This window comes from Pleurodeles waltl, chromosome 4_1 (genome assembly GCF_031143425.1).
Source record: "Pleurodeles waltl isolate 20211129_DDA chromosome 4_1, aPleWal1.hap1.20221129, whole genome shotgun sequence".
Classification (NCBI taxonomy): Eukaryota; Metazoa; Chordata; class Amphibia; order Caudata; family Salamandridae; genus Pleurodeles; species Pleurodeles waltl.
In genome coordinates, this window is record NC_090442.1 from 396,775,089 (window position 1) to 396,789,118 (window position 14,030).

Genomic DNA, 14,030 nt, shown 5'->3' on the forward strand with positions numbered 1-14,030 from the left:
ATCCCGGAAATAGTCAGCAACCGATGGCGGCCATCTTGGAATGATCAAAGTTGCAATCGGAGGATTGCAGAATACCTCATTTAAGCACAGAAACTTGGTTCCGGAAATGAACCGAAACCAGAAGCAGCCATCTCAAAGTGGTCGTAATGATACATACACGACCACAAAATATCTCATTTAAGAAACATGATTTTTAATCCCAAGGATTGGGGACCTTACTCCGATGGGAAAATTATATTCTGTTGATCCTCTCTTCCCTTTCTGAAATCTATGGTTAAATGGAGATGCTTTGACCAATTGACTATGGTCAATAATTGCGTTTGCTGCCCTTACATCTTTTGACCATTCTAAGATGGCCGCCTTTGGTGGTTTTTCATCCTTGGGATTAAAAATCATGTTTCTTAAATGAGATATTCTGTGGTCGTGTATGTATCATTCCGACCACTTCGAGATGGCTGCTTCTGGTTTCGGTAAATTTCCGGAACCGAGTTTCTGTGCTTAAATGAGGTATTCTGCAATCCTCCGATTGCAACTTTGATCATTCCAAGATGGCCACCATCGGATGCTGACTATTTCTGGGATTGTGATCCCGTATGTACACCACACATCTCGCGGTCTTTTGACCGGGATCTTCAGTGAGATGCCTGATTTAAAAATGGAGGGCTCTCCATTTTCCAATCTTTGGCGTACTACCAGTGTGTTAGCACGTAGGAAAAATACACGTATTATAAGGTATGTCCCCATAGTAATACCGCTTTCTCTATTGAATTTTTCAAGGGTTTCTTTTCTTCTTTATGTAAGTAATTTAGTTTCCCTCGTCCCATTTGATTTAAATGGTTTAAATATTTTAACATGCTAGGTAGAATTTTGAGAACACATTCGTATAGGCTGCACTGCTGTATTCATACAATATAAGAATACAGGGAATTATATTCTGTAGATCATACATGGGTTGCATTCCCTTCTCTTTCCTCTTTAGATGGAGGGGCTATTAGATTTGAAAGCTACGTGAAGAAGGCCTCGAGACATTCCTATTATAAAAATTCCTTGGTAAGTTTAGCAGAAAATGTCTGCTTCCATTTGACAGTAGAACGTGATGTAATAGTCCTCTGTCACTTTAGGATTATCTTTGAACTTTGGTAGCGTATTCATTTAAGGTGCCTTTTGTGAACGGACGGTGGAATCAGAGAATCAAGCCCCTTTTCCATCGTGTTTTTGGAAATTTATCCACACTTGTATATGGTATTTATTTATCTCTAGTATATAGTGAGTTTTGGAAGTGGTTTTTCTCACTCGTGGGAGGCTTGCATGATTGCATGCACACATATATTTTGTTTAAGTCACCTTTTGTGGTGTCTCTTTTTGTCTTATTTTTCTATAAAAACATTCTTTGGGCCGGTATCGTTTGGTTCTTTGTTGTTTCATTCACTATTATGTTTGTTCTATTGTTATTCTTATTTTATTTTTTTTCACCTTTTTCATTGTTTCATTTTTCATTTTTTATTTTTGTCTTTGGATTTGGATTAGACATGGCGATCAGTGGCTTACTGCATCTCATGAACTTGGATTGAATGAATCAATTTATTATTATATAGATATATATATATATATATATATATATTTTGTATTCTTGTTTTTGTCAGGATGTATATCAACGGGAGAGACAATTGAATTGATGAAGCTTATGGCATTATATACATTAAATTTAAAAAAGGAACTGCCCTGATGAAGGCGGCCTCATAAATTGGAGGGATACCGCCAAAACGCGCGTAGGCTTGGTTCCTACTGTTTTCTCAGATGAACTATCAATTCTTGGTGCCAAAATCTTTTTTCTATGGACATTAGAATGACATCATTGTGACCATCAAAAACGTTTCAAGAAAAAGAGAATTTGTATATATTTAGTCTGTATTTAGATATATTTATGAAATTTAGAGTTTTACTACTTTTTCTTTTTTAGTGTTTTCACCATTTCCATTGTCTTGTCTTGTGCGGCACTTTGTTTTTGTGTTTTTTATATGTTGTGGTATATGTATATGTATTCATTGAGCTTGTTCCATATTAGTAATTGTTCCTTTTTCTCCCGTGTAAATATCTGTATCATTGCATAAATTTATCTATTTGTGTCTGTTTTTGGAGGTACATACATTGGTAATAAATATAATTTTTTGAATCTATGGTATTGTGCTAGGTTGAGCTTTATTGTTTTTGATTGTATTTTACATTGGTTGTAGCCCATTTTTCCTTTTTCTTGTACTCAAGTATTTCTCACTGGATGGGCTACTTATCATACCAGGGACCCTCTATAGTTTATTTCTCATGTGAAACAACACTTTGTCGAGAGGGTTATGTTTGTATGGTTGTAGATGTATGTCAGAATTTATTTAGTTTGAAGTGTTTTTCTTGAAATTCACTGACCACCGGTTGTCATTGTGTTTTTTTGTATTCCCTTTTGTTTAGATTGGTTTATCTTATTTCTCTTAATTTATTTTTTTTGTTTGAGAGTGTGGTGATTTTCTGATTCTGCCTGTTTGTTGGTGTTTTGTTCACTATGGATGGGATAAAAACATTTGGCTTTTCTGAGGAGGATTTAACGAAACTATTAGGGCAACCCAGATTAGGGGCAGGGTCAAGCCCAGGTTTTAATCAACCAAAGGAGGGCTGGTTCAAACTAGAGGAACTGAAAAAGAAAGCCAGACGAACGGAACTACACGCGGATTTCATGCTAGAATATCTGAGGGCAGGAGTAATACCAGCAGGCCTAAGGGTGAAAAATATACCAGGGCTTTTCACTGAAATACGGAAATTCTTAGAGAAATGGTCATTAATATCGAACAGATGTTCTCGCGATTGAATGATTCTTATCATACAGACTGCGAGGGAACTTATTGAAACATTAGTTATAGAAATACAGACACTGGAAGAAGAACTAAAAACTCAAGACTCCGTACATGAAGCTAAAAAACAATTGGAGATGGTAAACCAGGAACTAGATTCCTTTGATGTTTATCTGATAAAAAGAAAGACAGGCAAATTAAGAAAAGACATTAGGTGGTTTACCCAAGAAAAAGCTTACCCTTATCTGTCAGAACTATAACCAAACAGGCCAATACTCAGATCGGCAATTTTGGACCAACAAGAAAATTGTCACTTTCTCTGACACATCGGAGTCCGAGGGGGAAGGCACCAGTGACCGGTCAGACCAGTCTGGCAATAGGAGTCCCTATAGTGAGAGTTTTAATCAGTCTAATCGTTTTTTATCCCGGAAAGGATCACAACGCGCCAGGTTCAGAAGTCAACAGAGAGGCAGATATTACAATGTAGACAATCCTGCCCACTTCTTACAGACAAGGAGACAACAATACGAGAGGGACTAGATCCCATACCAGTATATAATCTTACTTCTCTACATTTAGATGCAGATATGGAAGCAGTTTTGAAAAAAGGATTATCCTTTGTGCCTAGTGTTTCTATCAACTTTTTTGGACTTATTACTGATCTTTCTGCCTTTTTTAGACGCATTAGGCTCAGATGATTTTTTGAGAACAGGAACAACATTGTAGAAAACAATTTGTCAGGGTTGAAACCTATTTCCACTTTTATTCCTAGTCTCGATATGGTGGGACCAGTAATAAAAATCTTTGAGAATTTGGTCCTAGAGAAAGTTAAAAAGGTCTGTAAATTTACTCCCAAACCTGTCTCTAACCTTACGAGAAATGAACAACAGGCTCTCCTCAAACTTCAGCAAAATAAGAACATTGTAATCAAACCCTGTGATAAAGGGGGAGGAATTGTTCTTTTAGAGACAGATCAATATAAGCAGAAAGTCAATCTCATGCTAGGAGTGTCAGAGCATTATAGCAAAGCCAACAACAACTGGCAGAGTGATGCAAAAAAGGCGATCCAGAAAGTAACTTCAAAAGCACATAATGAAGGGCTGATCTGTGATAAAGAGTATTTATTTTTGAATCCCACTACTGTCAGAGTTCCCATTTTGTATGGTTTACCTAAAATACATAAAAATGAGACTGACCCTCTGTTTCATCCTATAGTGTCTACAGTAGGATCTATTACTGAACCCATATCTAAATATGTGGAAAAATGTTTGAAGGAAAGAGTGGTCAAACTCCCTGCGTACATCAAAGACACAGGACATATCATTTCGAAACTGGAAGGGGTTAGCTTCAATCCGGATACTGAGCTTCTGGTGACTATGGACATCAAGGCTCTTTATACGAACATCCCTCAATTTGAAGCCTGGCAAGCGGTCCATCAACTGTTTGAAAAGGAAGGTATGACTGATCATCTGTTGTTGGTTCTTGACTGTTTAAAAATTGTTTTGGAAGGCAATTTTTTTGAGTTTGATGGTAATATGTACCAGCAGAAGAAGGGAGTAAGTATGGGGGCAGCGTGTACCCCCAGTGTAGCAAATATCTATGTTGGTCTATTCAAACAGACCCATATTTACAACGAAATTGCTCCTTTTTATGAGAATATCAGACTATGGTCCAGGTATATTGATGATGTTTTCTTTGTATGGTCAGGTTTAGAAGAAGAATTGGATGAATTTTGTGAATGGATCAATCTTTTTCCATCCATAGCAGTAGGGACAGAATTGAGTTTTTGGATATTTGGATAAAAAGCCACAATTCCCCAGTGTCTTTATATACTAAATCTACGGCAAAGAACACTATTTTACATTTTGACAGTTACCTTCCAAATAGTCAAAAACAAGGGGTTCCCTTCAGCCAATTTCTTCGGATCCGTAGGAACTGTACGGAACTTAGAGAATATAATATACATGCGGATGTGCTGCAGAAAAAACTGTTGCAAAGGGGGTACCCGAAGAGATTGGTTAGAGAATCGTATAAACAAACAAAGTATTACAACAGAGAAAGTATGTTCCAACAACGCACGAAAGAATCTAACTCACAACTGGTATGTGTTATTCAAAATTCCAACATGAATGAACTTGGATTGAATTAATCAATTTATTATTATATATATATATTTTTTTTTTATTCTTGTTTTTGTCAGGATGTATATCAACGGGAGAGACAATTGAATTGATGAAGCTTATGGCATTGTATACATTAAATTTCGAAAAGGAACTGCCCTGATGAAGGCGGCCTCATAAACTGGAGGGATACCGCCGAAACGCGCGTAGGCTTGGTTCCTACTGTTTTCTCAGATGAACTATCAATTCTTGGTGCCAAAATCTTTTTTCTATGGACATTAGAATGACATCATTGTGACCATCAAAAAAGTTTCAAGAAAAAGAGAATTTGTATATATTTAGTCTGTATTTAGATATATTTATGAAATTTAGAGTTTTACTACTTTTTCTTTTTTAGTGTTTTCACCATTTCCATTGCCCTGTCTTATGTGGCACTTTGTTTTTGTGTTTTTTTGTATGTCGTGGTATATGTATATGTATTCATTGAGCTTGTTCCATAATAGTAATTGTTCCTTTTTCTCCCGTGTAAATATCTGTATCATTGCATAAATTTATCTATTTGTGTCTGTTTTTGGATGTACATACATTGGTAATAAATATAATTTTTTGAATCTATGGTATTGTGCTGGGTTGAGCTTTATTGTTTTTGATTGTATTTTACATTGGTTGTAGCCCATTTGTCCTTTTTCTTGTACTCAAACAATTTGACTTATTGCCTTTGATTCAATGGTTGACTTACGCTAATGCTTTAGAATATACTCTGATGAAAGTTTTGATTAGGTTATGTTTTTTGCACCTTCTAATGAATTAATGCCAGATTTTGATTGAATTAAATTGAGTTGAATTAACCTCATGATTTAGTATTGTAACTAATACGGAAATAAAATTACTAAGTCGTATACCGAGTTGTGGTTATTCATGACTGAAAGGTCATGGTGTGATGTTTATTGATTATTGATTAATGATCTGTCTAATGGTTATTGAATTTGTGTATTGAAACTGAGTATATCAATCACATCATAGCTAGGATACTCCATGCAAATCAAAAGGTTCATCGACCTATGCACATCCCATTGTAAGTTTACTCATTAAGGACCAGGCGCGCACGCAGTTTTTGGTAGCAGCTTGATGGTTAGTTTACTTGAAGAACTAGTTATGTGGTGACCGATGGTTACCCTAGGTAGATAGGTCAGTTATTCATTATTATTGAGATTTGGATTTTATTTTTCGAAATGGCAGTTGTAGCAAGAATGATGTCCCCTTAAGCCCAGAAATGACTTTCCCAGATCCTGGATCCTGCTAGTAGAGTTGGGTATGTTCTTGGGTTCTAGTTATAGTGTGAGAAAGATAGGTTGCGCTTGCACAGCTTATGCAAATCGCAGGTGAATTGTGATGTATGTGAGGGAAATTAGGGAGTTTGCGTACTCCAGATGAAGTTTTAGTAGGAGTGTGCATACTCCGCAGTATGAGAGTAGGGAAGTCCTCGAACTTCACATGAGTGTGGCACTTTGTGCAAAAAAATTGTCAACGTGGTTGTTGATGTACTGACCCTGCGTGGTCTAAGACTCAGGAGTATATTCACAAGTGTAGGAGACACTTTGTTATATGTTGTAATCTGTCTGGTTTAGTAGGTTGAAAGATCGGGCGTGATCAACAAGTCGGAGTGTGAGTTAAGTGGGCGAGAGAAAATTTTGACTGAGATCTTGCGAGTCCTATGGGCACCAGGACAGACCCATTGATCAGTTGAGAGTAAAATTTGCGGGCCGAATTTTGCTTGCGAATCTGGGAGACCGAGAAAGAGGAATAGCTGAATGAGTGAAAGGGCCATCAGTGAAAATCCGTAAAGTCTCTGAAGCGATTGTGTTCCCTTCCTGTAGTAAACCAGCAGATTTGTTTTTGATTTTGGTGTTTGGATTAGTACTCGCAATATTTTGCATTAGTTGTGAGGTTCAGAGTTTAGGAGGATGGGCTGCAAGACTTTGTCAGCCGCAGTACATGTGAGTGTGACGTCATTGGAGCCGCGCTGGGATAGGTTGGTTAGTGAGAAGGGTTGCGCACAGATTGGCAGCCGTCCGTGAGAGGCAATTGGTTGAAAACGTGGGTGAAAGGAATCCTGGGAGTAAAAGTGATTTCCTGATGGATTCGAACATACAAAACATAGAGAAAAATTAAGTTTTTCAAAGCGTTTAACAGTACTCTGAAGGGAGATACATACATTAAGGCGACAGTAGGGGAGCCTACCCCACCAGAAAATTATCCGGCTTATATTGTTATGGAGGAGTGAGGTGTTGCGCCATGTCTTTGGTTAAATCAATGGTGCAAATTGACAGAGAAACAAGGAGCTTTAGCGTTTCCTGAGCATGGAACATTTAATTTGAGAATTTTGGACCAGTTGCAGATGGCGCTGTATGACACAAGGCCCCTTGCGAGACCGGCACAGTTTGAGGCACTAGCAATTTGGGAACTGATAGCAAGACAGCAGCAAAAAATAAAGTTCCAAAGGAGGGTAATTAAAGTAGAGAAGTCTCTAGCGGAAGCAAGATGGGATTGGGAACAGAAGAATTGGAGAACAGTGACATTGCAGGATGTTAAGTTGTTTCCTGCTACCACAGCGGAAAATGAGACAGAAGGGAAAAAGGAGACTAGCAAAAGTGATGAGTTTGTCTGGGAATGAAAAGGCGAAAAAAGGCTTCTATAGTAGAAGAAGACCCAGATGACGAGGATCTTATTACTCAGATACTGTGGGACCAACCTCCACCATATGCGGTGCATGAGGGCGGTCTGAGTACTAGTTCTGATTCAACTGCCCTGGCACAGGCAATGGGGACAGTGAGTCCAGTACAGGTTGATAATGGACAGGTACCAGGTGTTGTGCAGAGTACTCCCAACATGTCAACTGCTTTGGTGGTCCAGGCACAGATGCATCCGCCACCGATACAGAGAATTTATCCTGAGGTGCTGATTATTGAGATGACCTCAAACTTAGTAGTACCCACGGAGCAAGTGATCCAGAGACCATTGTTGGTCCAAACTGAGCCGACTCAGATATTGATGCCTTAGGTACAGCCACAGGGTATGCTGAGGTTTACACCATTGACAGGGACACAGTCAGATTTGACTCCGGTAATGAATCAGAGTATGGGAGTAGCTCTTCCACAGAATGCAGGAGATAGAGCAGTCCCAGATGCAGTATCGCTGCCGATTACTGTTGGTCCAGCTGTACCATTGTTTGCACAGAAGAAACCAGTCACAGGAGAACAGGGTGAGATGTCACAGAGCCTTGTGAGGAGGGGGGTGAGAGAACATGTGCAGGTAGTCTCTTCCATGAGTCAGACCTTTGATGGATCAAGGGCATTAATGGATCTCGGGCCACTTGTTGGACTGCTTGATGCTATAAATGGCCCGAGTGTAAGTCAGGGCTTGAAGCTTTTGACACCGCAACCTCCAGGTGCAGTGGCGCAGCAGGTGCCATCACCAAATGCGAGTAACATTACGTTACAGGGATTGGTGGCGCAGCAGCTGAACGAGTGGATGGACAGTCTGAATACCCCACAGAATGTGTCCGGGGTGAAGAGCAGATTGATCGTGTTAGGCTGAGTATGTAAATAACTGAACTGGTTGAAGGATCAATGTGGGTGAATAGGTTAGAATCCTATATAGAAGAAGAATTCAGATACTTATGCCCCAGAATCACAAGAGAGATGGGTAAGATACATCAGAGATTGATAGGCATAGCAGAAAAACATGATATAGAAATTGGGAAAACACATATTTGAAAAGGAGCTACAGGTTAGATTTTGAGGCAAAGGATTTTGAACACATGAGGGCAGCCTGAATGAATCTCAAAGAATTATTGCAGAGTGCTCAGATTTGGGGAGCATTACAAAAATGGGAAGGCAGATGGGCTAAGAAGAAGGATAAACGGAAACAAGATTCACAAGAAGGGTCCAAAAGTGTACAGAAAGATAAGAATCTGGTAAAAAATTTACAAATGAGGGAGATTCCAGAAGGGCAATTTGTTCATGGTCCTTGGCACAGGAGTGATATTCTGTCATTCACAAACGATTATCCAAAACTGAGGGAGCAACCTGTTGAGTGGTACCAGAAGACAGATAGGTTTGTGAAGCTTTTCAAATGTCTGTGAGAAGACCTGAATACTTTATTGGAGATAGTGGTTCCTGCTGATTTCTGAACTGAGTGTAAAAGAGGAGTAGATTGGCCGACAAGTGAACCAGAAAGGGATAGAACTACAGGTGCACCATCACCCGAAGTAATGAAGTATTATTATAAGGTGATTGAATTCCTGAAGACAAGAATTTCGCCTAAGGAGGTAGAGTCGAGACATGTATATTATGAGAGATTGCTGAAGGCGTTCAAGGAGTACAGTGGTAAGGAAGCGATCGAGCCAAACGACATGTTGCATTTTGTGTTCAGGTTTGTGGAAGGACTGAGACCTGAAATAGGTCCGTTGATTAAGAATCATTTGGTTTGTTGGCAAGCGAAGCCGAATGATGAAGTGTTGCAGTATGCGAAATACTGTAGTGATGAGATTGAGTTGAAGCAGAAAAAGCTGAAGGAGATGGTGATGCAGATTAAGGCAGCTCAAACAGGAGTGCAGGGAGCTTATGTGAAACAGATACCACATCAACAGGGAACTGTCATGTTCCAGCCTCAGATGAGAGGTAGGGGTTGTGGAGTCAATATGAATTGCGGCCCAGATCTGAGTACTGTGGTGGTCCAGAATGATGTGCAAGGGATGAAGAAGATGTTACCGTGTCACATTTGCGGAGCTGTGGGACATTGCAAGCGGGAGTGTCCGTCGATGGTGCAAGAAGGTGTCGTTCAGCAAAATGGTGATGTCAATACATTTCAAAAATTTAAAGTATCAAGAATGAGAGGTCCTAAACCTAATTTTCAGAAAAACATGAATCAAATGCAAAATTTTCAATCCAGACAGCAGGTGCAAATGCCTCGTGCACAAATGACACAGTTGCAACCAGTGCAGCAGCAGGTTCATATTGTACCTAATGTAATGTTATTTGAGTATTGACCACTGATGTCGTGTCACGCTGCTTTGCATCTGGCTTAGCTGCCTATTGTCACTTTAGTGGTCACTGGTTACAGACTCCATTTTGTATTCAGTCTAGACTCCATTTTGCGTTCAGCTTAGCTTTGCCTCCACATTAAAGTATTTTTCCTTGCAAACATGTTATGCACTGTGTTTTTCTACTTCTATGTGTTTTTCTTCTCACCGAAGAGCCAAAGGTGGTACACGACATGTAGGAGATGAGCAGTTAGTACGATAAGGCCGTAACAAGCTAGTGTTTATCACAGGCAAGAGAACAGTTTGACCTTGAAAGGCGTGTCTCGTAACGATACCCAGCTCCGACATATTCCTGTCAAGGTTTACCTAAACAAGCCAGCATTTTTTAATGATTCCCCTCTGAGAAGGAGGGCTTTCTAGAAAGTTCTCTCGTGATTGTTTAAGATATAAAAAGATGGCTCTGCTCAGTAGTGATGAATTCCGAGACATCAGTCAGGATTGGACATCAAATGCCTGACATTTTCCTGTGAGGGTGGATGTCTCTTTCTTGCATATATATCTATATATCAATATATAAGTGTTTGTATCCTTGCATGTATATATTTGCTGTTTATAGATTGAAGACTTTTTATACATTGTATCACGTTGTTTTTGCACATTTTGGAAGTACACTTTTTACTAATCAAACCTTCCTTCACGAACCTTGCAAAAAGCTATAAGAAATGTCTTCTTCAGATTAAGAAGTGCATTCCAGAGAATCCTTTCTTTCAGTATGTATATTGTGTCTCAGTTGAAAGTAAAGCAAAACACCTAGACAGCAAATGCAGATACCCCAAGCCCCGATGGAGCAGCAACAGATGATGCTTACTCAGCAGGTCACGAGTCAGAGGCAAGACAGAAGTAGTGACACAGTGCATCAATTCCCATTACACTGTGATAATCAAATACATGGTGAATGGATGAGTGATAATTCGGATGAGGAGCCATGTATGCTTGCAGCCTCCTTAGAGGTAGATCAGAGGGGACCATTCGTGAGAGGGAAGGTGATGGGTCATAAGGTCTCATTTTTGGTGGACACAGGCGCTAAGTGCTCTACAGTGAGAAGCGCAGAAGTTCAGAATTTACCTCTTTCAGGAAGAACAGTTAAGGTTGTGGGTGTAGTCAATAAGCATTTGACAAACCCATTCACAGATCCAGTGCAAGTCGAGATTGGCAACTTCCAGAGACTGCATAAGTTTGTAGTCTGTGATTCAAGTCCATTATACCTACTGGGAACGGACTTATTGTGCAAGACCAAATGTTGATTACTTGTTCAACTGCTGGAATAGAGATTCAGACCAATAGTGACAATGAAGAAGCACTAACTCCAGAAACTGAGAGTGAAACTACCAATGAAGAGTACCCATTGATTGAGTTTTTCACGATGTTTACAGTAAAAGAGCTTCATTCAGATTTTCAGGGAACAGTACAGGAAAACGTGTGGGATCTGACAGGTAAAGAAGTAGGTTTGATCAAAGGAGTGAAGCTGATTAAAGTTACTTTAAAGCTGAATGTAGTGTTTCTGCAGCTCCCACAGTACAACATGGCACAGGATGTCTTGATGAAAGTGGCACAGATAATTGGGGATTTTGTGAAGCAGTGAGTCTTGAAAGAAGTGCTGAGCAGCCCATGTAATTCACCGATAATGGGTTTGAAGAAGCCTTGTAGGAAGCTGCGAATTGTGCAGGATTTGAGAAAGGTAAATCACATGGTGGTCAAGTGTTCTCCTGTGGTGCCAAATCCAGCAGTTATAATGTTCCAGACTCCATGTGATGCAGAATGGTTCACAGTGGTTGATTTGTCACAAGCTTTCTTTTCTGTGCCTCTTCATGAGGATAGTCAGTCTCTCTTTAGTTTCAAATTCCTAGACAGAGTCTACAGCTGGTGAAGGCTTCTTCAAGGATACACGGAGTCACCATCCTTGTTTAACCAGATCTTGAAAAAGATCTTGGAATCATTGGAATTGCCGTTTCAATCGGCTCTGGTACAATACATTGATGATTTGCTGATTGCATCCAAAACAAGAGACGAGTGTAAGTATGACTCGATTGCCCTATTGAATCATACAAGCATTTCCTGAACGTCCTGATATACGGACTGACGTTCGCTTCTGGTTTTCCATGGGCTCATCATGGCCCTTTCCTCCAATACCTTACCTTGGACACATTTTTTTAAAAAAAATATTTTTTATTGGTTTTATATTTCAAAATATAGTACAAATTGTTCAATTTGCAACCACAGGATAAACCAATACAATAACTAATATCTAGGTCATTTAACAATCACACACCCCCCCAATATGCACTTCACGGAATACTTCTAGTTTTACAGTAACATTTCTGGCTGCACCCTCCATGGGTTTATCCTATATTTTTTATTTTATACAAGCATTCGCTCATGACCAGTGTGGGCTTTGTTTTGCGTGCATGGGTTCCTTTGCTGCCTGAGGAGGGCACCATCCGGATTCGTATATGCAGATAGCTACCCTGGGTTTCTGCTCCTCGCGTGTCGCTGGTACTGTGGTGACGAAGGTTTGATGGACTATTATTACTAGAGAGATGGAAAGAAATGATGTGCGTGCGCTGTGGTGCCTAGGTGCCCTATGGGTTTTGTTTCCGTGACGGGGGTGTAGGGGGATTTATGTCGTGGTTATCGCGAGTATATGTACCCCAATTCAAGGAGGCATCTCATCATTTTTGGCCTCCAATTTTGTTACCAACTCCTCCCAAGTGGAGCATCCTGTGTGTTGTCGCCCTTCGCGCACCATTCTTTTTAGTACCTGATATTCAGTGCGAGCCCAACGTATTATTAGAGAGTACCAGGATTTCAAATCGGGAGCCTTGGGGGCTTTCCAATGCATTGCTATTAATCTTTTGTACATTAAAAAGGCCAAGTCTATAAATTTGTGCAGGTGTCTTTGTTTTTTTGGTCTCTTTCTCAGTCCCAGCAGGCAGGACCCAGGGTCTTCTATCAGTGCAAGTCCCGTTAGCTCAGATACCTCCCCTACCACCTCCGCCCAGGCCGTTTGTATATTAGGGCAATCCCATACCATATGGTAGAAGGGTGCTGACGGTGTTTTGCATCTGGGGCATATTGGTACTGAATCAGGGAACATGCTCTTTATTCTAGCTGGGGAAAGATATGTTTGATGCGTGTAATTGAATTGGGTATATCTAAATCTGGGATTCCTTGACACACCTCGGATGTGGGACAAGGCCTTTGGCCAGTCTGCCAGTGGGATCGGGGTGGGTAGTACTGCATTCCATCTACCCCATGCTTCCCCCGCCTGCGTATCCGGAGTCTTGTTGAGGATTCTATATAGATTGGATATTATTTTTGTTTGGTCACTGTGTTGTAGAAGCTGGTGGAGCACTAGGGAAATCTCTGGTTCCGAAGTGCCTACTCCCCATATTTTTCTAATTTCGTGACATACGGCGTGATATGTCAGGAACTGACCCGGATTTATCTCCGTAAGGGCCTGGAGAGCCTCGAACGTCATTAATTTGCCGTCTTCAAAGCAATCTCCTACTGTCTGTATTCCTGCTTCACTCCACAGCTTTGCAGCTTGCATTCCAGCTGCAGTCCCCGCCAATAGATAATTTAGCGGTATGTGTGGAGAGTAAGGAAGCTTATCCGCTCCTTTTTGCACATATTTAGCCCAACACGCATGCGCGGCTGTAAGCAAAGGGTTGACCAGTACCGCTTTGGGAGGCTTAGACGTCAGCCAGTTTATAAGGGGGGTCCCGTTCCGCCGAGGCTCTAAGCTCATGGGTTCCGCTTGCTCTGGTCTGTGGATCCAGTACTGAAGTTGTGCGGCTGCATAGTATCTTTCAAAATTTGGAGTTCCCAGGCCACCATTATCCAGCGGACATTGCAATGTAGTTAGCGCCACTTGTGCTCTGCCACCTCCCCAAATGAGCTGCAGTAGTGCTGTGTTTAAATTGCCGAAGAAACTTTTGGGAATAGTTATCGGCAGGGCCGCAAAATAAT

The 14,030-nt window shown here is 40.5% G+C and overlaps 1 long non-coding RNA gene across 2 annotated transcripts in view; it reads left to right on the plus strand.

The window, feature by feature from the left end:
• LOC138287788 (uncharacterized) overlaps positions 1-5,856 on the plus strand; it is an 86,678-nt gene extending 80,822 nt beyond the window's left edge. For both annotated transcript variants that reach the window (XR_011202282.1, XR_011202283.1), the window contains 2 exons: positions 4,053-4,292; positions 5,038-5,856. This is a non-coding gene — a long non-coding RNA (uncharacterized lncRNA). The remainder of the gene's footprint in view (positions 1-4,052; positions 4,293-5,037) is intronic.
• Positions 5,857-14,030: the final 8,174 nt, after the last annotated feature.